The sequence below is a fragment of the Camelus dromedarius genome, chromosome 1, assembly GCF_036321535.1.
Source record: "Camelus dromedarius isolate mCamDro1 chromosome 1, mCamDro1.pat, whole genome shotgun sequence".
Classification (NCBI taxonomy): domain Eukaryota; kingdom Metazoa; phylum Chordata; class Mammalia; order Artiodactyla; family Camelidae; genus Camelus; species Camelus dromedarius.
This window is the reverse complement of record NC_087436.1, coordinates 50,529,573-50,555,563: the sequence shown is the minus strand read 5'-3', so window position 1 is coordinate 50,555,563 and position 25,991 is coordinate 50,529,573. Positions and strand designations below refer to the sequence as shown.

The window sequence follows — 25,991 nt, the reverse complement described above, 5'->3', positions numbered from 1 at the left end:
AACTGATTTTTTAAAAATGCTGGGCAAAAATATTGCACATTTTTAGCTGAAGGATAGGGGCCTGTGAAGAGGAGGAAAGGACACATAATCAAGGAAAGAAAGCCTCCAACAACAGAGAGGGGGTTGGTTCAAGAGCACAGAGGAGACTTTCATAGTTGTGCTCATGATTGATGTCATGATTATCTTTGTTGTCATTATAACAGCTGACATTTATTGAAGATTTGCTGTGTGCGAAGCAATCTGTTATATGCTTTACATGCCTTTTTTTTCATGTAATTTTTCAAATATGTCATCAAATTTTCATTGCGCACCCACTTTGTGCCAGATGTGGTTCTAGGCTTAGGAGGCACAGAGTGAATAGACTAGAAAAGCACCTGCACTCAGAAAGCTATTATTCCCTCAGGGGAGATGGATAATTCACAAATCTATATCTGTATATCTCTCTGTATGTATCTTATGTCTATGTATATAGCTATATCTATGAAGTGATGATGAAGACTGAGAAGAAAAGTAAAGCCAAATCAGGGAAGAGGGAGTGATAAGGTGAGGGTGGCGGGGAGGTGCCAGTTTCTTATGAAACACGTTTATGTGGGAAGAAGCAGACAATACAGAACGAATGTGTAAGTAAAAAGTAAGGCCCCTGTGACTGGAGCATTTTTGGCAACGGAGAGAGTGCCTGTGGACCTTGCCATGATAAAATGTTACTTTGATAGTGAGAGAAAGCCTATGGAAGGTTTTAAGCAAGTAAGTGAAAAGGGATTCAGTAATTCCTTCAAACAATGTTTTGTTTTATATCTCACTGTGAAAATAGAAGCAACCAGAAGAAACTTTTCTCTGACTTCTGCCAACCTGTCTACCCACCTAATGTCTGTGCCCATTTACCTCGTCTTCCAGATTTCAACTACTTGAACCACTGGCTCTCCTCCACTCTGAAAATCTCTCCACGTGTGCACTAAATCCCTCTCCTTCCCTTTTATTCCTGTCTGTCTCACATAGTCATTTCCCTAGCTTTAATAAACTGATATCATCAGCAAATGCATGCCCAATTTCTCCCATCTTGGATGTCTGATAAATATTACAAACATTTTAATATCAGACTCATAACATTCCCCTGAAAACCTGCTGGCTTCCGCATATTAGTTGGTGACAAGTCCACCCTTTCAGTTCCCCAGGCTGTAAACTATGGAGATGTGATGCTTGACTTCTCTCTCAAAGGCTAAATTAAGTGTATGAATTTCTATTGCGGCTACCTATGATACGTGAAAATGGAGTGTGAGAGGATGGCCGTGTCCCAGGTCTTGGTCAAGTCCCAGGGATGTGCCCCACCAAGTGAGGGTCCTTGTCTTCTTGTAGGAAAGAATTCAAGAGCGAGCCATAGTTTAGTAAAAGTAGGTTTATTCAGACATGCACACTCCATAGTCCAAGTGTAGGCCATCTCAGAAGGCCAGAGAGGCCACGAGGCATAGTGGTGGGGGGGGGGGGTTGTGATGCAGGAAAATGGATGTGGGGCGTAAGGAGGACCATGTCCCAGGTCTCAGTTGAGCCCCTGGGATGTGCCCTGACAAGTGTGGGTCCTTGGCTTCGCGCAGAAAAGAATTCAAGTGTGAGCCACTGTTGAGTAAAGGTAGATTTATTTAGAGAGATACATACTGTATAGAGTGTAAGACGAGAAAGGCAAGGAAAGAGGTGTGGGAATCGGTTGCTCAGGTTAAAGTAAAAGTAGGTACACACTCCATAGACAGAGTGTGGGCCATCTCTGAAGAGGGAGCGAAAAAGGGCCGCTAGGTGTGGTTGTGTCAGTTTTTATGGGCTCAGTAGCTTCATATGCCTACAGGTGGGACCATTCCAACTGCCCTGGGGAAGGGGCTGAGATTCCCAGGGATTGGGCCACAGCCCATTCTTTGGCCTTTTGTGCTTATCCTTGGGACTGTCATGGCGCCTGCGGGCATGTTATTTATCATGCTGTTACAATGAGCATATAATGAAGCTCAAGGTCTACTAGAAGTCAAACCTCTTAATCCTTAAGGCCAACTAGGAGTTGAATCTTCCACTATTCTGGTGAATCTTCCACCATTTTGGTGTTGAACTGCTGTCATTCCTTGAGTGGCTGTGCCCTGCCCCCTTCCCTCCTGTTTCAGTTGAAGTAAAATAGACACACACTCCATAGACAAAGTATGGGCCATCTTGGAAGGTGAGGGAGCAAAAGGTCACAGGGTGCAGAGTTGGCTAGTTTTTATGGGCTTGGTAACTTCATAGGCTAACAAGTGGGAGGATTAGTCCAACTACTTTGGGGAAGGGGTAGGGATTTCCGTGAATTTGGCCACCGCCCACTTTTTGACCTTTTATGGTCGGCCTTAGAGCTGTCTTGGCACCTGCGGGAGTGCCATTTACCATGCAAATATATTACAATGAAGTTCAGGGTGTTCTGAAAGTCAAATCTCCTGCTATCTTGCCCTCAAGTTTTCCTGAATTGAATCTTCCGCCATCTAGGTGCTAATTGCTGTGATTCCGTTAATGTTTGTGCCCTGTCTCCTTCCTTCCTGTCTCACCTAGAAAATATTCCAGAATATAACCATTTATCACAACTTCTACTGTTTACCTGGTCCAACATTTTTACTTTTGTTTTGCTCCACACCCCTCCCCTGCCCCCCTAAGTCTATTCTCAACATAGCAATTTTAGTTGATCCTTTAAAAATGTAAGTTAGATCATGTTAATCCTCTCTCAAGACCTCCAGTGCCACCCTACCTGGATTTTTCTTTTTTTTCAGAATAAAACCCATAGTCTCAGCTGTCTCCCAGGCCCTGCTCCTTGTTGCCCCTCTGGCCTAACCTGCTACCACTCTTCCTTTTGCTCTCTCCACTCTAGCCACACTGGTCTCTTGGTAGTTTCTTGAATACTAGACAGACTCCCTCTTTGTGCTCTGCCTGGTAGGCTCTTACCTAGATACCCAGGTTTCATTCTTTCATTTACTTCTGGCATCTGCTTACATGTCACCTCCTCAGAACTCTCTGTATAAATAACAACTTTCTTGTCTACTACCTCTGTTTCTTTACTTTTCTTTTAAAATACTACTTATAACTTTCAGATACAATATATATGTATTCATTTTTGTTTATATTATCTGCCTTCTCCCACTAGAGTGTTAGCTCTGAGACGTTAGTGACTTAGTTTTGGTTTACCTCTAACCCTAGAAAGATACTTAGAGTATCATAAACATTCAACTTAAAATTTTGTTTATTCAGTTACTCAATAAGTTGACATTTATTACTAAATAATATTACATATAAATTACCATATTCACTTGCTCAATAATATTGACATAATTTTTGGAAAGATACACGGAATATACCTAGATTCTTTTGAAGAGGAGGACTGAGTTAGAAAATACTTTCATTGTGTACTATTTCATAATTATTAATATCTTAATTAGTGAATATTGACTAGTTTCTCCCAACTTTAAGAAATTGGTTAGTAGATTAAAAACTGTAACTGAAATAGTCTGCTCTTTTATAGTCTATTCAGTATTTGTTTGGTTAACCAAATGTGAACTAATATAGATGACTTTTCTCATAGCTAAATTGTGAAGATGCTGGGTTGTATCTAATAAGAAAACAGAGTTAAGGAAGCTATATTTCAATTTAAAATAAATGATTAGGGAAGGCAAAGAGATTTGTTAAAAGATAAGCAGAGGTATATTAAAATTTTTACAAGTTTAACTGAGGAAAAATTAATTAGAATCAGGTGGCATCCAGTGGAACAGATAGAAAAGAGCTGCAAGGACTTGTGTAAAATGAAGGACTTTCATAGGCAGATGGGTGTGGAAACAAGGAACTTACACTTGGCAGAAAAGTGGGTTTGTAACTGAAAAGTTACTTTTCTTCAGGGGATGGTTTGGAGTCTGTCAGGCAGATTACCTAACTAGTGCTAATTAGGTGATTCCTGATATACTGGCTTAAGAGTCCATTTTTGGGTGAGCTAAAACTGTAATTACATTAAATCCTGGTTTTGCTGACGTGGGGCTTAGCATCTCCAACTCCATTTTGGGCATGTTGTTTTGTTTTTAACAGCTTAAAGGACTTGTCTGAAGTTATGGAGCTTCTGGAGAGAAAGGCTTAAAATTTGCATGCATACCATTTCTCTAAAAGGTAATTAAATTTTTTATTGATTAATTTTTTTTCTTACCATAATACATTCATGTGATGAAGAAATTTAAGTAGTACCAGAAGAGTCACAGTGAAAATAAATCTTCCCACATCTGATCCCCAAGGTGCCAGGTGGTCTCTTTAAAGGCAACTGTGCCATATCCTAGAGTGTTGTCTTCAAATTAATCTGTAGATACGCACATGTATGTATCCTTTTCTATATTGCATGTCTTTTGACACAAATAGTATCTGCTATACATGCTGTAGTGTGCTTTTCTTAAAATGTGAGCTTTGCATAAATATTTTCATTCAGCTTAAGACAAAATGAATTTCTGAGGCATGTTAATTGCATACACTTCCACGTTGATGTTTAAATGACTTTTTTGGTTTTTTGTTTCTGTCAAAACTGTGTTTATTTCTGCTGAAGCTGCAGAGGGCACTGTTATCCTTCCAAAAGCATGGCCTAGCCTTAGACAGTGTTTTGCAGTACTTAAATGTGGTGCAAATTTCAGGACTTGGAGAAGCTCCTGGTATTACAAATATGCACAAATTCAAAATACTCACTTGTGCTCACTTTTTATGTATTTCACATAAAATTAGTTGCAATATATTTATATCATACCATCACTTTCAGTAGGAGTAATTTTTCTTTAATAGATACAATATTTAATTTCCAAAGCACAAGCCTTGCCTTAATTTTGTGGTAACTGTTTGTAAGGATCACAGATAGTGTCCCTTTCCTTTTAGTCATTGTTACACAAGATTTGTGTAGCATCACAGAAACTGCACTGACCTGGGTCAGTCCAACTGCATCATTTATAAACTATGCCACACTGTAAAATCATTTATCTCTGTGATTCACCATTTTCTCAGCCACAAAATGAGGAAACTGGTATTTCTAAGGTTCTTGTCAGCTTCAATAAGTCTGTGATGTTTTCATAAAAAAAGAAATGTAAAAATTGAGTATAGATGAGTGTCAAGTAGAATATGGATGTGTGAGAGGGTGGGAAAAGCAATCTACATTACAGACAAAATCTAAGGTAGTCACAACGCCACAGAGACTGATGGCAGCCCACCAAAGTCCCTTCTTCGCTTTCTGGCCAGAAAGCAAGACTAGACGGCCAGCCTGTCTTGCACTTAGGTTGCTACTTCTAGGACTAGATAATAAAAACTTCACGGGTGCACTTTTCCTCCCTCGTCCTTGGTGAATATCCTTCCTCTTTCTCTCATTGACTGTTTCAAATCCGCCCTTCTTTTCTCAACCCTGGTTCCCATCCTCATCCTTCCTGAGAAACCACGGCTGTTAGGCAGACCATGTCTCACCGCCCAGCTCTCCCACTCCTACAGCCTGCACCATTCTTTTATGGATCTTTAGATTGTTGCCAATTTTTCTATATAGCTTATAAGACAGAATCCATCTCTAGACATCTTTACACTCTCATGCTTTTATTTTTGTAGAGTAGATTGATAGAAGTCAAAATATTGACCCAAATGATACGTTTATTTTGAATTATAAGTACTACCAAATTGCTTCCTAAATAATTTCAACCAATTATACTACAATCAAGGGTATGTGAGTGTTCATTTTTCTGTTCCTTCACCATCACTTGATATTATCAATATTTCTATTTTTTCAGTTTTATGGAGAAAATGATATTTCATTATTGTTTTAACTTGCAGTTCCCTGACTGCAAATAGGATTGACTATCCTTTCATTGCTTATTAGTAATACTTACATCTTATTTTCTGAATTATTCTTTTCTATTAAATAGTCCTTTGCTCTTATGCCCATTTTTTTCATGTGGATTGTTTATCTATTCAGATATTTTGCTTACTTTTGAAAGTTCGGTTGGTTGTTTTCTTTTAAGTCTATAGAGTTCTTTATATATCCTAGATACAAGTCCTTTACCAGATGTTATTTACATATATATGCTCTCAATTTAGGACTTGTTTTAATGATGTTTTCACATAGCACATGATTGTGATTTTTATGAAGCCCAATTTATTGTGTCTTTCTTCTATGGTTTGTACTTCTGGTATCATATATAAGAACTATTGGCCCAACCCAGGGTCACAAAGATTTTCTCCTATGTTTATTTCTAAAGTTTTATAGGTTTAGATTTTAAATTATGTCTATGATCTATTTTGAGTTAATTTTTATATAAGGTGTGGGGCATGGGTTTATGTTCATTTTTGGCATATGCGTAGTCATTTGTGTCAGCACCATTCACTGAAAAGATTATCTTTACTACATGGAATTAACTTTGTCCTTTTCTAAAAAAGTCATTTGATCTTTCTGTTTGTATCTATTTCTGGATTCTTTATTTCATTCCACTTATGTATGTGTCTGTCTTTAATTGTTATTTTTTTAAGCTACTAAATTTTAGGGCAGTTTGTTATACAGCAATATATGACTGACAGTATCACTGTCAAGAACTGTGAAATATCTGAGATTTTACCCTTTTTGTAAGCTGACAAGTCAGCCTGCCACAGTTTCATGGATGCTGGTAGAAGACCCAAGAGTTCTGGGTCAGGGATGAAGAAAAGTTTATTACTCACAAAAAATAAAAATTTATTACTATTACTGCAGTAACAGTAGCCAGAGTATCATTTTGTACTAGTTTTCTGAACCCCAATCCCCACAAGAAAGTGCAAAGAGGATCAAGAGACACTTGTACACATAGTGGATTAAATTACAAAGGAGGAACCCTGAGCTTAAGGAATCTATATCTTTTATAATGATCAATAAGTAGGTATGCCTTCTCTTTTCTCTGCATTATCTCCATTTTCCAAAGGCTGTTCCTTATACAAATATCCTTGAAAAGATATGTTGGAATAAGGGGCACACAGTGCTTCACTTACAAGATCTACAGAAACATGAAACCTATGGAGAATTGTCTCCCAACAGTTATGATTACATCTTTCCTGAAATACTCTATGTCCAGTAGAAATAAAGTGAAATCCATGATACCTACTAGCCACTTTCAAAAAATGAAAAGAGAAACAAGTGAAATTAGCTTTAATAACATTTTAGTTAACCAAGTATCTTAAAAATATTATCATTTCAATGTAATCAATGTACAACAGCTTTAATGAAATCTTTTCTTCATACAAAAATCTTCAAAGTTCACAGTGTATTTTATACTCACTGTAAATCACAATTCTTTTTTTTTCAATGTATATATATTTTTATTGAAGTATAGTCAGTTACAATGTGACAATTTCTGGTGTACAGCATAATGCTTCAGTCATACATGAACATATATTCATTTTCATATGCTTTTTCATTATAGGTTACTATAACATATTGAATATAGTTCCCTGTGTTATACAGTAGAAACTTATTTATCTGTTTTATATATAATAGTTAGTATCTACAAATCTCGAACTCCCAATTTATCCCTTCCCACTCCCTTCCGCCTGGAAGCCGTAAGTTTTCTTTCTATGTCTGTGAGTCTGTTTCTGTTTTGCAAATAAGTTCATTTGTCTTTTTTTTTAGATTTCATGTATAAGTTATATCATACAGTATTTTTCTTTCTCTTTGTGGCTTACTTCACGTAGAATGACAATCTCTAAAAACCTAAAAGTTTCCCCGAAACTGAATCAATTATCAACTCTTAATAAAATTAAAAATTTAATTCTTCAGGTGCACTAGGCACATTTCAAGTCCTCAGTAGCCACATGGGACTGGCAGGCACTGTATTGGATAGTATAGCTCTAATCCCTTTGATTATAACATACATTCCTTCCCTGGTTCTCTTCTTTCTGGCCATCGTTCTTTGGTCTCTTTGATAAGCTCCTTATCTTTGCCTTATTCTTAGACATTATGGTGCCCAATGACTTCATTCAAAGTCCTCTTCTCTTTTTATTCTCTGTCCCCTACCATTGTTTTAGTTGCCATCTGTAGGCTGTTAACTCCCAAATCCATATCTCTAAACTAAAATCTTTCTTAGGCTTTAGAAATGTACATCTAACTCTACTGGACATCACATGAGCATCCCACAGGCATCTCACAATTTCCCAAACTAGCCTCATATTTTTCATTAAATTAATTCTGTCTACTTTGTTGTAATTTTCAGCTGGTTCAACAAAAACCCACTTATCTAAGAGAAAAAAATTGGAAGTTACTTTTAACTACTGCTCTCACTCAGAGCTCACAACCAACAAACCAACAAGTCCTATGGGTTTTTTTTTCCCTAAATATTTTTGAACTCTTGCCTTCTTGTGCACCACTGATACCTCCCCTTCTTTCTTGTGACTAGCTCCGATTTTTTTTTTCCCAGAATCAGTTCAAACATCATTTTCCAAGGAGCCTTTGGTTCTTTATCCTCAGTGTTCCTGTGGTACCATAAATAGTACTTATAACTTGAAGCATCATATGACTTCCTAACTAGGCAGTAAGCTCTTTGAGAGCAGGACTCTGTCTCATTTTCCATATATTCCACTTTTTAAATTATTTAAATACCTGATGTATATCTTTTTGAAGCATCAGTTGATGACATTTATCATGCCCTCAGCAACTTCATAATATTATAAGAGATGGAATGCAGATAGTTTAATGCCTGTAGAAAATGATTGTCCTCAAAGAGGTTTCTGTACTGAGAGAAGCAGCTGAAAATACCCATGAAGTAACTGTCTGCCTGAAAATGTTCATTTATATGTACTGCAACTAGAATGGGCCCTAATATGTAATTTTTTAAGGCTTAGAGCCATCTCTGCAGTAATCAGACATACATTGAAATGAGTGTATGTCAGTAATATTGAGAACTGCATCATTTTATTCCAGAATCCATGAAGAATGTTGCATCAGTAATTAGTAGAACAAGTTAACAAGTGGGGCACATACATTACATTTGCACAGTGGGTAAGAGTGATTGTTTTGATTATGATTTCCATGTATGTGGTTTTTTGCTTCTTTGACTTTTACAGTCACTACTGTGTATATCCTAGTACAAGAGGATACACTGAATTTTTATAATAAAACATTTATTTAATTTGGTGAAGTATAAGATCTGCTCACCAGTAAAATGTCCTGGTCTAACTTTATTGCTGCATATGTTTCTCTAAGTATTCTGAAAAAACTGTTTAGTTTGGTTCTTGAAAATTTATTTTGGAAGTATTTTTACAAATGTATGTGTAGGAACACCTGAATTTTCTTGATGCACAGAGTAATAATGTTACGGATTTATTTGAAAACCTGATAGTAGTACTCACTACGGCAAATCATTGAGCTCTTTGTTAGAGTGTACCCTTGATTGTTTATTTTTCAATTTCTTCTAAACAGGTTTATAATTTGAGTGTTCTGTTTGTGAGATAACCTGTCATCTTGTGGCAAACTATTGGAGAGTTAACTGAAAATGGAAGCCCCTGAAAAATAGTTCATCCCTTTATCTTACTGCCAACCTTGGCTTCTTCAGACTGAAAAAAAAAAAAACACCCAATAAACCCAGTGATAATAACCCAGTTCTGCAGGAGTTTATGCACCTGTTATTTGGAAACAGAGTTCAGTGCCCACGTTACCTGCCTAAGAGATTTGAAAGCGGCTGCCTCCGAGGAGCAGGAGTGGGTAGTAGATAAGGAGTAGAGACTGCTGTTTTTATTTTAAGCTTTTTAGCACTAGTTGATTTGTAAACTCTGTGCACATAATATTTCATTAAAAATAAACTTAGGGAAAGAAATGATCAATCCCAAACCTGGGCACTCGTTCCTGTGTTATTTCTTACAGACTAGATGTACACCCATTAAAAGGAGGTTAGAGTGGTTCACCTTGAGTGGGGCTTTTTCCAAAGCCCTCCAGTCATGAGCAGACAGCCAGGGGAGTCATAACCTGTATCAAGGGAACCACAGGTGAGAGGTTCCTCAAACACTCCCAGAGAGAAAAAGGTACTTTCCAAAGCAGTCCTTTCTACTTTGCTTCCAAAGCCAGTGTGGTGGCTGGATGTTTCCTATTTAAAAGGTGAATGAAACCAGAAACCTTGAACTTGTGGATCCTTCGTAAAACCCTGGTCTCGTTAGAGCAGAATGCACTTGCATCATCAACATCCTTGATCTCTTTTGCTTGATAATTGAAGAAATAGTAAAATAAAATGAAAATCTCTCTAGCTGGGCCAAATTACCATTCTTAGCAATCCTTGTCCCTTGACCAGATTTTGTCATTGACCTAGTATGATAGATATTGAGGATAAAGTTGCCAGAATGAATTCATGATTTATGGTGAGAACTGGGAAAGATGGAGACAAGGATAAAATGTGCCTTCCTGTGCCTACCATCTGGGCATGGCCTGCTATGAGCCCATTGCCTTTGGAGGCGTTGATCTCTGGAGTCTCATCAGTGAGATCCATTTGAGCAGCTAGACAAGTCAGAGGAGGTCTGCAGGCAGAGTAAAAGGGAGGGGAAAGATAGAACTTTTGCGGGCTTCTCTGGATTATGTAGGGAGCGGGCTACTAAGGCAGAAGGCAACTCATGGAACTAATGACCCTCTGTTAGAGCAAGTGCCTCTAGATGGATTATATCAGATTTTCCAGGTGATGACTATGGATGGAATTCTCTGGAATTAGATTTTTTGAAACTATTTTCTTTTCTTTACCATTCAAGATGACTTCAGTCTACTAATAAAACGTGGAGAAAGAGCATGAACTAGTGATTACTTTACCTCATTATACTTGTTATCCAGTTTTATTTCTTTAATTGTTCCCTAAGTAACAAGAGCTTTGTCAACTGTATTCATGAGGTCAAGATGCGCTGTGTCAGCCGTGTACTCCTGAGTGATCCTCAGTTAATAACTGAATAACGCTTTATGCCAGGAACTAAGAACTTAGGATGCATCTTTGAGCAAAACAGATAAAAATATTTTGCTCTAATTTTGCATTTTTTTGTTTTACTCATATTTAGTAATAGCTTAGATCAAGAGATTTGAAATTCCAGCTACATTTCCGTTACCTGTAGATCTGTTTTCCTCTCCCCCACCACACCTACTTTAAATTTAAAGTATTTCATGGTAAATGTTGAAATACAAATGTGTTTTTAATTTGATTGTTTTCCATCACTCCTATTTTTTTTCTGGTAAAGGCCATCAAGTATATTCTTTTTTTCCAAGTATATTCTTTTTGAATCTTTGTTACATTTGTTTATCATTTTATTTTAGCTAAGATGTTATATTCTAGGAGATGTTCTTAGCCACTAGATAGCAAAAAAAGATAATTTATAAGTCAAAATCACAGAGTTAATGGATTACAAGATAATACTCAGGAGTTTGTTCAGCATATAGCCCAGATAGATGAAGTAATTTTAAAAATGTAATTAATTAGAAGTGGAGCTGAAGAGGCTCCAAAAGTCATACTCAAATCTAACAGGAATTTCAGAAGAAGTGAGTAGAGGAAATAAGAAATATTCAAAGAGGTAATGGCTAAGGAATTTTCAAAACTTGAGAAAGGTGAAATTCTTTGGATTGAAAATATACCCCAAAGGGCAAGTGAAGTGATTAAAAGTAACTATACATAGCCACAATTTGTGAAATGGGGGGATATCAAGAATAAAGAGAAAAATCTTAGAATCATCTGGAAAGGAAAAAGAGATTACTTAAGAGGTAGGGCAGTTAGATTGAGAACAAACTTCTCACCAGTAGTAGTATATGACAGAAGACAACAGAGTAATTATCCTCAAAGTGCTGTGGTAAAATAACTACCATTGAGAATTTTATATCTAGCTAATCTATTATAAGATTAAAAGTAAAAGAATAGATATTTGCAGACATAGAAATAGGAGAATTTATATACCCACACATGTTCATTAAAAAACTACTAAAGCAAAAAAACAAAACAAAACAAAAACTACTAAAGCATGTGTTTTAGAGGGAAGAAGTGGAATGGAAGAAATGACAAATGCTGGAAGAGGCAAGTAGTAAAATACTGTCGTATTCTTCTAAGTGAGAAAATGTATATCAGGCATGTGCTTTCGTCCAGTAAGTGTGAATTAATGTTAGCTATTAGCAATTACTGTATTTTAAGAAGCAAGTGCTTAATATACATTTTCTCACTTAAAAAATAAAACAATATTTTATATATGCATGCTTTCTAGTTCAAAGGACAAAACATTTTCTATTTAGATTATAAAGACTATTCTATCATTGTTAATGTTTTAGCTGTCAGGGGTAATGAGTGGTGTTTTTGAAAAAGCTATCTGCTTCTAAAAGATATACCTATATACCCATCAGAATGGCTAAAATTAAAAATAATGATACCATCAGCTGTTGGTGAGGCTGCAAAGAAATTGAATCACTCATACATGGTTGGTGGGAATGTGAAATGGTACAGGCACTCTGGAAGATAGTTCGGCAGGTTCTTAAAAAAATTAAATGTGCACTTGCCATACAACGCAGCAATTGCACTTATGGGTATTTATCACAGGGAAATGAAAACAAGTTCACACAAAATCCTGTACGAGAGTGTTCTTAGCAGCTTTATTTGTAGTGGCCCAAAACTGGAAACAACTCAAAGGACCTTCAGCAAGTAAGTGGATAAACAAAAATTGATACATTCGTACTGTTCAGTACTACTGAGCAATAAAAAGGAACCAGTGATACATGCAATCACTTGGGTGAGATCTCAAAGTAATAATGCTGAGTGAAAAAAAAGACCAATCTCAAAAGGTTTCATACCTTATTGATTTCATTTATATATTGGAATAAAATTATAGAGACAGAAAACAGATTGGTAGTTGCCAGGTGTTAGGAACAGGAGGTGGGAGAAGTGTGGGTGTGCTGTACAGAGGTGAAGGGGAGCCTTGTGGTGATAGAACAGATTTGCATCTTGGTAGTGGTGGCCACACAAATCTACACGTGATAAAATTGCATGGAACTCCATACACACGTGAGTGCGTATAAAACTAGTGAAATCTGAAAGAGCTCTGTAGATTGTGCCAATGTAATTTTCATAGTTTTGGCACTGCACTATAGTTACGAAAGACGTTATTGGGAGCAACTAGATGAAGGGGACAGTATAAACTACCTCACTGTACAGTTGTAGTTTTTTTTTTTTCAATTTTAGGTGAATCTGCAATTATTTCAAAATTAAAAGTTAGAATAGAGATCTACTCAATGTTTAGCAGTTTCATAATGATTATCCTAATCTTTGTGTTACAATTTTTGAAAGTATTTCATAAATTTCTATAGATGTGGAAGGAGGACTCTATACTAGGTAACATAGTCATAAACAATTTTCCCAGGAAAAGGTTTTTTTTTTGCTTGCTTAAACAAAGCCACATTATTTTGTGAAGACGATTTATTTAATTTTTATAGATTGCTAATTATGTAGGACTTCAGGGTGGAACTGTGTCTTATTCATCTTTGTTTGCTTCCATGCCCTGTAACAAACAAAGCACCTTAATCATTTCAGACATTTAACACGTTCGCAGATTTTTAAATTTTGCTACCCTGTTCTGCATTGTATTACTCCAGGTGTGTAACAACTCCCCTTTTCCTTGATATTCATGAAAAAAACAATTTGACCAACGTACTAACAAAGGCATTTGTGTGGGCAGCTGGTTTCTCAGGTGGAAATGAGTGAAGATGGTTTACATGATACAGTGTATACAACTTAATATTAAATATTTAAAATTTCTCTTCTTAAAAGTTTTTGGTGACTTTTCTTATATGCCAGTTATTTCTGTAATCTGTAGCCTTCTGCCATGTTGTCTTATCCCTTCCTCTCCATAGTCTCTTCTTTTCTCTTTTATATTCTTTCTTGCCCATACATTTCTGCATTAAAAAATGCGTAGCCATTTCTTGGTTTCATTGTTTCTCTCCAGCTTATACTTTAAGAGTCTCACCTTTTATTCCTAGTAAAGACAATTCCTACATAAGTAGAACCTGGATACTGCCTATTAATAACCTGACATTGCAACTTTTAGAACTGCCTTTAGTACTTTTTGGAACAGTTTGGGGTATAAGTAAATAAATAAGACAAAGTTATGTATATATCACACAGAAATACGTACATATGTGCATCAAAAGAGACATATAAAAATGTTAATAGCAGCGGTATTTGCAATGGCCAAAAAGGTAGAAACAACCAAATGCTCATCAAGAGTAGAATGAATAAGTAAATTATGGCAGTTTCATATAATGAAGTACAGAATGAAAATGATGAAGTGCTGCTACCTACAGTGATATGGGTAAAACTCATAAATTTGATGTTGGGCACAAAAAGCTGGACACAAAAGAATACATATTGTTTGATCTATTTTAAATAAAATTCAGAAGTAGGTGAAGCAAATTAATAGGGTTAGAAATCAGTATAGTTGGGATGGTTTTTTTTTTTTTTGGGAAGAGGAGCATTATAATTGGTAAGGGCTTGATGGGGACTTCAGGGTGCTGGTAATAGTCCTTGATATTTGTAGAGATTGCAAAAATGTGTTCACTTTGTGAATATATATTGAGTTTATATATTATGTATACATAATATACATAGTTTGTATATTATACTTCAGTTACGTAGTTTATTTTTTAAAAGTTTTAAAAGTTAATTTTTAAAAAATATTTTAAATATTCTTATTTCTGTTTCACAGTTGAGCAAGCTAAACTTAAAAGACTGAGTTAAACAGATTGCTATTGAATCAGAAGTGGAATGTAGGTCCAGGGCTTCTGTACCACTAGTACTGCTTTCAAAGAGGGTTCACTTAGCATCCAGGTACATAATTAAACTTTTTCTGACACTCTTTACCCTTCCCCTTTTTCTCTAAAAGACCATGGACATATCTTTTAGGCTTTGTGGACTATGTGGTCTCTGCCATCATGGTGTGAAAGCATGTATAGACAATTTGTAAATGAATAGGTGTGATGGTATTCTAGTAAAACTATTTATAGAAAATGAAACTTAATTTCATTTAATTTTTACATATTATAAAATATTATTCCTCTTTTGTTTTTTGTTTTTAACCATTCAAAAATGTAAAAACCATTCCTAGTTCCTCGGCCATACAAAAATGGGTGGCTGCTGGATTTGGCCTATGGGCCTCAGTTTGACAAACCCTGTTTTAGGAAGTCTATTTGCAGTGTTGATATGAATGGCAGTTTATGTCCATAATTTATGTATTTCCTTATATATGTAGGCATGCTACATTGTGAGGCTTTTTAAATTGTAACATTTCCAGCTTATTTAGCATAATCACTAATTTCATAGCTCATAGATTAAGCTAGAAAGTGTTCTGAAGAGCAGTTTTGTCTATGGTCTCTCTCTTGTGTTTTTCATTTCTTCCCTTTGCATTTAATGAGAATAAACAAAATGTTCTGGGATAAGAACAAAAGGATTTATCAAATGTCAACAGCTGTTGAGCTATCCATCTGTCATTGAAAAAGAGTTTGATTAGCACCCTGGGGCAATCAAGCCATTTTAGCTCTGGATGTACTAGGAGAAAGAGGAAATAGAAGGCTCAGTTAACCAATGATGGGTATCACTACCGACAACATCTCATTTGGAGAAAGATTTAGATAACAAAAGAAGTAGTAATTTGAAGATTTCTGATAAATTATCATTCTTATGAACTGTTTGGTAAAAAATATGAAAGGAGATCATGGCATATGAAAAGAAAGAGCTGAGAAAGTTACCTGTAAGTTTCTAAATCTTAAATTTGATGGTCAATAGATACATCATTGACTCTCAGTTGGTTTCCTGGGGCATACGTGCTGTAAATCTCCTACAAACGTGGCCCTGGATTTTGCTCATTGAGTTTTGGCCACAGCTGAGGAGAGAAACTATTTTAGCAAATGCCTGGCAGACAACCTACCACTGTGCATGTCACAAGTGCATGTCACACTGTGCATGCTGAGGAGTGGGGTACAACCTGCCCCAGGGAGCACATGAGAGGTGGCATATATCATCAAATTGGCACCAAGGAAATGCTCATGTTTACTGGAACAAGTGAGGATTTGGCTTGATGAGTTTATGGGATGGAAATCAAGGCAGTTAACACTTCAACTCAAACAGCAGGATAGTGCTGAAGGTCATCTAAGGGCGTACTATAGTAATAGGTGGATACGGTTGCACTCCTTTAAATGTACAGTCAAATATTCTAGTATTCAAAGTGTGATCTGAACATGGTTTAAACATGTGTTTCTTAATATAGCCACTATTGGGACTTTGGGCAGAATAGTTTTTTGTTGTTAGAATAACCTTGCATGCTTTGCAGGATGTTTATCATCCCTGGCCCCACCCACTAAGTGACAGCAGCGTCTGCTAGTTATTGGGACAACCAAAACATCTTCACATTCTTCCAAATGTGATATGGTACTACCACTCCTGGCCCAGAACCACTGGCTTAAAGGATACGTCTTCTGTGTCACCAGTTTTACTCACAGTGACCTTTGCCAGACTGTTTGTTGGATAGATGGCTTATACAAACCAGAGTTTGCAACAGTAGACATCTTGGCAATAACACATAAAGATATGAAATGTTTCTTTCACCCTTCAGATGAACAAAGCAAAAAAGACACATTAAATAAAAGATGTGCTATCCTTAAAATTAAAGAACATTATTCTTTATTCTTTCTTTATATACAAGGCTGATAGAGTAGGAAGTTGTGTATGACTATTTCTAGTAAGCATAGCTTTTCACTAATTTCAATACATTGATCCTGCTCGTCCTTTGTGGATGATACATGTCGTGTTTGTCCTCTTTCACACGTCAGCCCTTCAGACACGTGAAATATTTATTTATGGCTTCCATAGGTAAACTGCTTTTAGTTATTTGGTTCTCATGAACTAGTACCTTATGTAAAGTAGTTTCCATACACTTCATTGTCCTTGTTTTCCTCTTGATACACTGTAATTCATCAGTATCCTTCTTAAGGTCTGGTGCCCAAAATTAAACCAATCGGTGCAGCTCATCACTGTCAGGTTACAGTGAGTATTGAGGACTGTGACCCTCTTTGATCTGGATGTCAACTTCCTGTCAGTGCAAATAAAGAATTGTGTTTTAGATATCATGAATTATTATTTCTAATAATACTAACATTTCTAATGTACTTTTGGTCATTTAAGACATCTTTGGTTGTTTTCATGGGAATTCCTGTTGTTCTTTTTCATCTTGTAGCTAAGTTATTGAGGTTTTATTCTTATGTTTCAAACTTTGTTTTACTTTCACATTTTTTAATGTTGATTTTTAGCTTACCTAAACTTAGAAGGAATAGTTTGAGTCCTCATTATGTCCCCCTTTACATTAACAATCTCTTATACTTGTGTCAAAAGCAATTTTAAGCATACTTTTAATGTCTTTTTTCAAATTATCAATAAAAATGTTAAACAAGGTACAGCCAATGATAGAGTTCCATGGAAAGTCACTAGAGAACAGTCTCCAGGTTGACACTTGCTAATTGGTGATCTAATTATTATTCTCAATTAGCAAATGTTAACAGTGATTTCCTGTGAAGAGGAGGCTTGGGGAGTGGGTGGAAAATTTTAACTTTCTATATTTGTTGGTTTCGTGTTTTCCAGTGGATGTTCATTTATTTAGATTAAAAAAAAAAAAGAACAGAACCTAGATATTCTTTTCTTTAACAGGTAATGAGGTAAAATTTACATGCAGTGACATGCAAAATATTAAGTGCACAATTCCATAGATCTTGACAAATGTATGTCCCTTACATAAACACAAATCTACCAAGACAGAACATTTCTGTCACTCCAGAAGATTGCCTCCCCTTAGGTATTCTAAAACTAAAACTAAAACTATCTCCTTTTCTGACGGGACTTCAGTTCTTTCTTGATGGTGCTTGTTTTACTCTTCTGATTCATGGCAATCTCTGTCTCCCCAGGCCACATCAACCTGAGTTAAAAATAGGAATTCTCAAACATAATAAAACAGTGTTTCTTTGGACTTCTTCCATTATAAGGGAAAGCTAGACCAACTCAAATTCATCTGATATTTAGTAAAATAGTAGGTTATACAATCAATAGGCAAAATCATTAGCATTCATATTTATACCTAGTAACCTATGAGGAGACATAATAGGAAAGAGGATCCTGTTTATGATAGAAAAATGGAGTGAATTGAAATAGAATATCTAGGCATGAGCTTAAGAAGTATTCAGACCTGTATGAGGAAAACTATGAGACATCTCCACAATGCACAAAATTAGATTGGAAAAAGTGGAAAGACACACCATATTCTTGGCTAGGAAGGCAGAACATCATATAAATGACAGCTTTCCCTAAGTTAATTTATGAATTTAATGTTATCCAAATGAAAACTGGAGCTATGCTAGTTGGTTAAAATTTTTAATTGGAAGATCACCAATCAAACATTAGGAAGACCTTAAAAAAGAAGACAAATGACTGGAATTCTTGTTCTAGTAGATGTTATTGCTGCATGAGCTGGACAGTCTAATGTAGTAGACAAACTAATCTAATTAGACAGACTAACATAATAGAATAAAAAATTCCAGAAATAGCCCCAAATGCTTATAGAAATTGATATGGGATAAAGATAACATACCAAAAGCAGTGCTAAAATATGGATGTTTCAATAATGATATTGGCATAACTGAATAACTATATGGAAAATGATAAAATTTGATCCTTCCTTCAACTATATACCAGGATAAATTTCAAATGTATCAGAAAAACCATGCAACTGCTAGAAAAGATATGGGGGAATTCTCTTATGATTTGCAAATGGGAAGATTTTCTTGGTTAAGATTTTAAGAAATCTAAATAAATAGGGTAATGACATAAATTTGACTACAACCAAATAAAAAAGAAATTTTGCATGAAAAAAGCTGTAAGAAAATTAAAATAATAAAACAAACTGAGAAAATCATTTGTCAATTATATTTCAGATAAAGGGTTGCCATCTCTAATATAAAAAGAGCTTCTAAAAATATAGTAGAAGACCAGTAACCCTAAGAAAAAATGACAGACATTACTAACAAAAGTAATAATAAATGCTAATGATCCTAAATAAAATAAAAAAATTCAACTTCACCAGTAATGAGAAATACAAGTTAAAATTACACTGGTATATAATTTCTTAACCATCAGGAAAACAATAATAAAAAATTTGGCAGTATACTCTGTTGGCTGATGGAAATGTGGAAAGGTACAAACTCTGTGGAGGGGAATGGGCAATATGTAGCAAAGCTGTATTTACATTTTTTTCTTTGACCCAGCAACTCCATTTCTAGGAATTTCTCTCAAATAAATGGGCATTGAAAAAGTAAAAAAGGACACATGCATAGAAAATGTGGAACTATTTTCAATAGAAAAAGACTCAGACAAGTTAAATATCCATCAGTAAGAAATAGTTAAATAAACTATTATGCATTCACATGATAAAGTACTATTCTCCTGTAAAGAAGAACAAAGAATACACTGCTTTGAAATGAGCCTCAGGGTAGATAATAGTAAAAAAAAAATAAAGGAGAAAACTGTGTATATTATACTTACTGTTTGTTTAAAGAAGTAAATTTTGAGGGCTTGTATTAGAAAAATGAAAGAGCAACCCACAACTAAAAGGGGAATGTGTTATATAGAGTAGGACTTCTCAAAAGCAATGCTGTTGAAACTTTGGACTGAATAATTCATTGCTATAAGACTGTCTGGTGCACTGTAGGATGATTAGCAGCACCCCTGGTCTCTGTTTACTGAATGCCAGCAGCTCCTACCTAGATGTGACAACCAGATATTGCCAGATGTATCCTAAGGGGCACTATTTTCTCGTTTGAGCACTGCGTTGATTGTGGAAGGGACAAAGTGCAGGTATAGAAATGGAAGCTGGACTTCTCCAAATACATATATTTAGGTTTGACTTTGAAACATGTAAATGTTTCATGTCGCTAAATAGTAAATTAATCCAAAATACAAAGCAGTTCCTAAAAATTGGGAGCAAAATGAAACAAATTGAGTTGGTAGGTTAACCACGCAGAGTAGATATTTCAAGTGACTGAAACATAATAATTTTGACTGTACAACTCTAGTGAATGTACTGTAAAGAGGAAAAGAACTGCAAAGAAATATTAAATTGTTTTTTTCAGTGATCAGTGTTAGCAATAATATTGATATTATTGTTCAGAACTCATTAATAAGTAATTAAGTTAATGCTGTTAGGAATAAACATTTTTAGCAAAAGAAAAGAGACATATAAAAGTACAAACAAAAAATTAAGTAAAAACATCTTATCATAAATTTAGGTTGGAGATATTAACATGAACTCATAATATAGTTTCTCTTAAAGCAAGTGTATGCTAGTCCTGTCTGCTGAAAATGTCCCGAGACAGCGCCTTATAGTACCCAAGCTGTGGTCTTTAAACAATTCTTTCCCCATAAAAAGAAACCAGAGTTTCTTGCAGAAATGAGTGTTTCGAGTCCAGGGCAGAAAAATGTACGAAAGGAGTCTGAAGATTTTGTCATACCAGAAACTGAGGAAGCTGCCAAGTCCTACTATGAATTATGACAAAAATGACATAGAAACCAAATTAAAGAGGCTTCCCCAGATAAGGAATAATAACTGTATTATATTAAAACACTTCAAATATGTTAAACTTCATGACTTTATAATGATACGTACATACGTAAGAAAGCCTCACTGGTTACTTTTGGAGAATGTTACAGAACCAATTTATTATTCTGAAACTTGGTAAATAAAGAGAAAGTATCAAACATGTATATGTCTTTCCTGTATGAAGAACCTCACAGTAGCCACCTAGGTAATACAGGAATACTTTTCTTTATTGAAGCATTCCATCTAATAAATAAAGAAGCAATCAAACAACTAGAATATTCTCTTTTTCTAATCTCTGATGAGAAATATATCTAAGCAAAGACCAACAATAGCTGCTAAAACTATTTTAATGAAAGAATGAGGCCAGCAACACCTAAACTTACAAAAAGAGGTACAACCAAGTAGTATATTCTTCCTGGTGGACATGCACAACACCAACCATGATATTTTCTTGACAAAATATTGGCATGAATCTGAACAAACTTCTATATCTAACTACTCATTTATAGGAAATATGGGAGACAGAATAATATGCTAACTGACGCCATGGGGATGCAACCAGCAAAATCTAGAATGTGGAAAACTCTATAGAAATAACAGTCTTGTTTCTTCAAAAAAATTGCAAGGAATTAAAGAGGGAGAGGGAATGTATGAATTAATAAAGATTTAAGAAATGTCAACCAAACAAAACATTGGGCATAGCTTAGTTCTTGATTGGGACAAATCAACTCTAAATAAAATACTAATGAAACAATTTGAGACATTTGAACATTGACTAGATATTTGATAATATTAAAAGTATTATTGTTAATTTTAAAGAAAGTAAACATGGTATTTTTAAATAAAAATAATATTTTTCTTATAGACATATATACTAAAATATTTATGAGTGAAATGAAATGTCTGATATATTCCAGTGAAGCACTGAAAAGGACTACTTGTCCTGCCTCATTAGGCCCCCAGACTTTGTTTAGAATTTGTAGTTGGTGTCTGAGCAGCTCAGGCAAGTTGGGGTATCACATTCATACAGATTGTACTCCTTGGAGAAGATGAAAATGAAATCACTTAATGAATCTTCCTCCCTTTCTTTTATGATTCATTAACATTCTATTATCTACCTCCAGTGGGGAAATAGACATCCTTTCTTTATTATTTCCTTGGAATTAGGTAAAAATATCCCACTTGTTTTTTTTTTAATATATATAAACTTTTTTTTATTGAGTTATAGTCATTTTACAATGTTGTGTCAAATTCCAGTGTAGAGCACAGTTTTTCAGTTATACGTGAACAAACATTCATTGTCACATTCTCTTTCTCTGTGAGCCCCCACAAGATCCTGTATATATTTCTCTATGCTGCACAGTACAATCTTGTTTATCTATTCTACATTTTGCAATCCCAGTCCCTTCCCTCCCCCCATCCCCCTGGCAACCACAAGTTTGTATTTATGTCTATGAGTCATGTTTCCCCAAATTTCGGGACATTTTGGTGTAAATCTTTCTAGAGCTATTTTAAGGCTTGATGTGACTTCTGTAATGTTTGTGTTTAAAACTTTGAGATCATCATACTATTCTCTCCTTTTATTTCTCAATAGATTTTGAATCTGCAGTTCGACTATGCCAGTATGTTCAGTATCTCCTTCCTCTGCTATTATTTATTCCAAAATGAAAAGGTCCTTTCCTACCTAAATTTTTGTCATATCCATATCATAAACAAGTCCAAAGTAGAACGTTAATAGCAGTTTAGCATATTTGTTCAGTTTTGTGCATGAGAATATTATCAGAAAGGCAAGAAATGGAGGGGAGAGAGAGAGAGAATTTCTGAGGCAGAGTATGTATATATATATATATATATATATATATATATATATATATATATATATACACACACACACACACACACACACACACACACACACACACACACACATATATTTTAAAGAATTTGACTTTTAGCAGATATCCAGATTATTGAAACACTACATCACAACTATCTCTTGCCTTCGTGCTGGACTTGTAACCTGTGTCAGGGCAGTGTCACTCCTTTTTTCTATGGGGGAATCTATAATGAATCATTGTTTCTTTTTCTCCCTCATCTAAATGTTCTCCACTAGACTTGCACAGTAGGGCTATGAATTAGCAAACCTTATTCTTGAGTGACATCTATATATCTGCTGTTCAGCTTTCATTTCCAAAACCATGATCCTCACTATATGCGGAAGCAGCAGCACTACCTGTCCCCCAAACCCTCCATTTCCTAAGTAGAGTTTTAAGATTGCTCAAGCTGAATTCCACTACCTCTTGACTATGTTGTTTCTCACAGTGAATCAGCAGAAATGAGTCCACATCCAACATGGGTTTTATATCTTGCCTGACTTACTTCAGAGCTATTTCTTCTCTATTAGATTTTAAAAAAGAATTATTCCTACACATACAGTCAATTAATCCTCAATAAAGGAGGCAAAAATATACAACGAAGAAAAGACAGTTTCTTTGACAAGTAGTGTTGAAAAAGACGCACAGCCGCATGTAAATCAATGAAGTTAGAACACTCCCTCACATCATACAGAAAAATTAACTCAAAGTGGCTTAAAGACTCAAGACAGGACACCATAAACCTCCTAGAAGAGAACATAGGCAAACATTCTCTGATATTAATCTCAGCAATGTTCTACCAAGGCAATAGAAACAAAACCAAAAATAAACAAATAAGACCTAATTAAATTGAAAAGCTTTTGCACAGCAAAAGAAGCTATATAAAAAAAACGAAAAAACAACCTATGAAATGGGAGAAAATATTTGCAAACAATGTGACTGACAGGGGCTTAGTTTCCAGAATATACAAACAGCTCATACAATTCAATAACCAAAAAAACAAACAACCCAGTCAAAAAAATGGGCATTGTTAATTTTTTGTTGTTTTTATTCTTTTCTCTTATTGTTTCCATCCTGCTCATGATTAGGTACTGCTTCCATCAGTACCTCTCTTTATTGGTCAGACTTCTGTAATTTACCAATTATTTCCTCATTTGTCAGGATCTTATGAGATTGTCATGAGGGTTAAATACAAAGATGATAAAGCAATTTAGAGATCTCAGATTGGAATCGCTCCTGAACCTGTGTATTGGCTCTCTGTATTCACCCATTCCAGATATGCAGATTTAACCAACTGGAGATGGAAAATACTTGAAAAAAAATTCCAGAGAATTTCAAAAACAAAACTGGAATTTGCTACACATTGGCAACTATTTCTATAGTATGTACAAATATTTTCATAGCATTTACATTGTATTAGGTATTATGAGTAATCTAGAGATGATTTAAAGTATATGGGAGGATGTACATAGATTTTATGCAAATATTGTGCCATTTTATATAAGGTTCTAGAGCATCCTCAGGTTTTAGTATCCTGGAGTATCCTGGAAGAACCAATCCTCTGAGGATACCATGGAATGACTGTAGACCCTCTTTGGTTTTCACTATCTCCTTTACTCAAGTTTTTAAAAATTGAAGTTGTTTTCTTATGCAGATGTGCTCCTGTGTTCTCTGTCTTAATAAATAACCTATGATGCACCACTTAGCCCAAGCCAAAATCTTAGACTCATCTCTATATTTCATCAATGATTAAATCTTATTAAGTTGATTTCCTTAAAAAAATTTAAAGCTTGTGATTCTCCATTCCTCTTATTGCTACATTGGTTTGGGCACTTGCCATTTTATTCTTGAATGATTGCAACAGGCTTCTAATTGTTTTTTAGCCTATAGAATTCTCTGTCCTGCTACCAATTCATTCTCCTCATTGGTGTTGGTAGATGCTTTTTGGAATGCGTATCTGATCCTCTGACTCCCTTAAAATGTTAAATAGCAATGATAATAATAAGCAAACGGCCTTATTCCTGACTAGTGCAGAAATTCATCTAATGTTCTCCTATTAAGAAGAATAGCAAATTAAAGAAGCATCCAGTGAGTCTTGTTTGCTTTATTTTTATTTAAAAAATTTTTTTTAAATTGAAGTATAGTCAATTTACCATGTTGTGTTAGTTTCTGGTGTACAGCATAGTGATTCACACACACACACACACACACACACACATGTATATATATATTCTTTTTTTAAAAGACAACAAATGCCAGACTAAATAATGCAGAAGAACAAATAACAAAGTCCTGTTTTATTGACTATTTTCTTCTTTTTTAAAATCTAGAATTGTTGTTAAATTTGGCTAAATGCCTTTTCAGCACCTGTGGAGATATTTGCATGATTTTCCTCTCCTTTGAGCTATTAATAGGTTTCATAATATTGAAGGATTTCTGCATTCCTGGAATAAAACTTACTTGCTCATCCTGTGTTTTCTTTCTAGTGTACTACTGGGTTTCATTTGCCAATACATAATTTAAAATTTACATTGGTAAGCAGAGATGGGATTGGTGTGTAGTTTTTTTTTTTCCTGTGTAAACTTTGTAAATTTGGGTATCAGTATTATTATCCCTGAACCTTTAAATTGAATTCTCATTTTTCTCTCTTTTATATGCTATGAAACACTTTAAAATAGCTTTGGAATTGTATGATCTTAAAATATTTAGTAGAATTCTCCACAGAATCATTTAGGCCTGGTCCTCTTTTTCGGGGTAGTTCATTTATAGTTTTTTCCTATTTCTTTGATGGAAATTGACTTTTTTAGACTTTTACATTTCTTCTTTCATCAGTTATGTTAAATTGTAATTTGCTACAAAATTCTGCATTTCATACTTTTAAGATTTGTTTATTGTGCAAAGTAGTTACTTAAGATTTTAAATCATTTATTTAAATTTATGGTTATTTTGCCCTTGTCATTTATTTCATTCATTTATGTTCTTCCTGTTGTATTAAGTTATTTAGTATTTAAAAAAATACTTAAAAATTTTTGTCCTAGTGTCAGCTTTTTATTGATATAGTGGCTCTACTTTTTTTTAATTTAGTTTAGTTTTTATTCTTCCTATATCATCAATTTTGAATTGCTACTTAAAGTGCACATGCTGGATGACTAGAGATGCATGAGTTTGACTGTAATATACATGCCATAACACATAAAAAGATATACACTGAATAAATACTTATTGAATGGAATTTTGATCTTTTGTATATTGGAGACTATTTGAATACATTGTATCCTTAGAAAATATACTTGATTTTTCTAGTATTCATCAGGTTTACCTTTTGTGTTGAGTGGTTAATCTGTCCTTATTTTCATTCAAATATTTTAGAAGTAATTTTTTGGGGTTAACATTTCTGGACTGGAAGATGGTAGCTTCAGTGAAAAGTTCGATTAAATTGTGGTAATAAATGTCAGCAAAAATAAAATACAGAATAGGTCAGCC

General features: G+C 34.8%; 1 long non-coding RNA gene across 1 annotated transcript in view; it reads left to right on the top strand.

Moving 5' to 3' along the window:
* The window catches only part of LOC116157762 (uncharacterized), an 84,912-nt gene that overhangs the window by 1,484 nt on the left and 57,437 nt on the right, over window positions 1-25,991 (top strand). The window contains exon 2 of the long non-coding RNA XR_010382427.1: window positions 4,069-4,146. This is a non-coding gene — a long non-coding RNA (uncharacterized LOC116157762). The remainder of the gene's footprint in view (window positions 1-4,068; window positions 4,147-25,991) is intronic.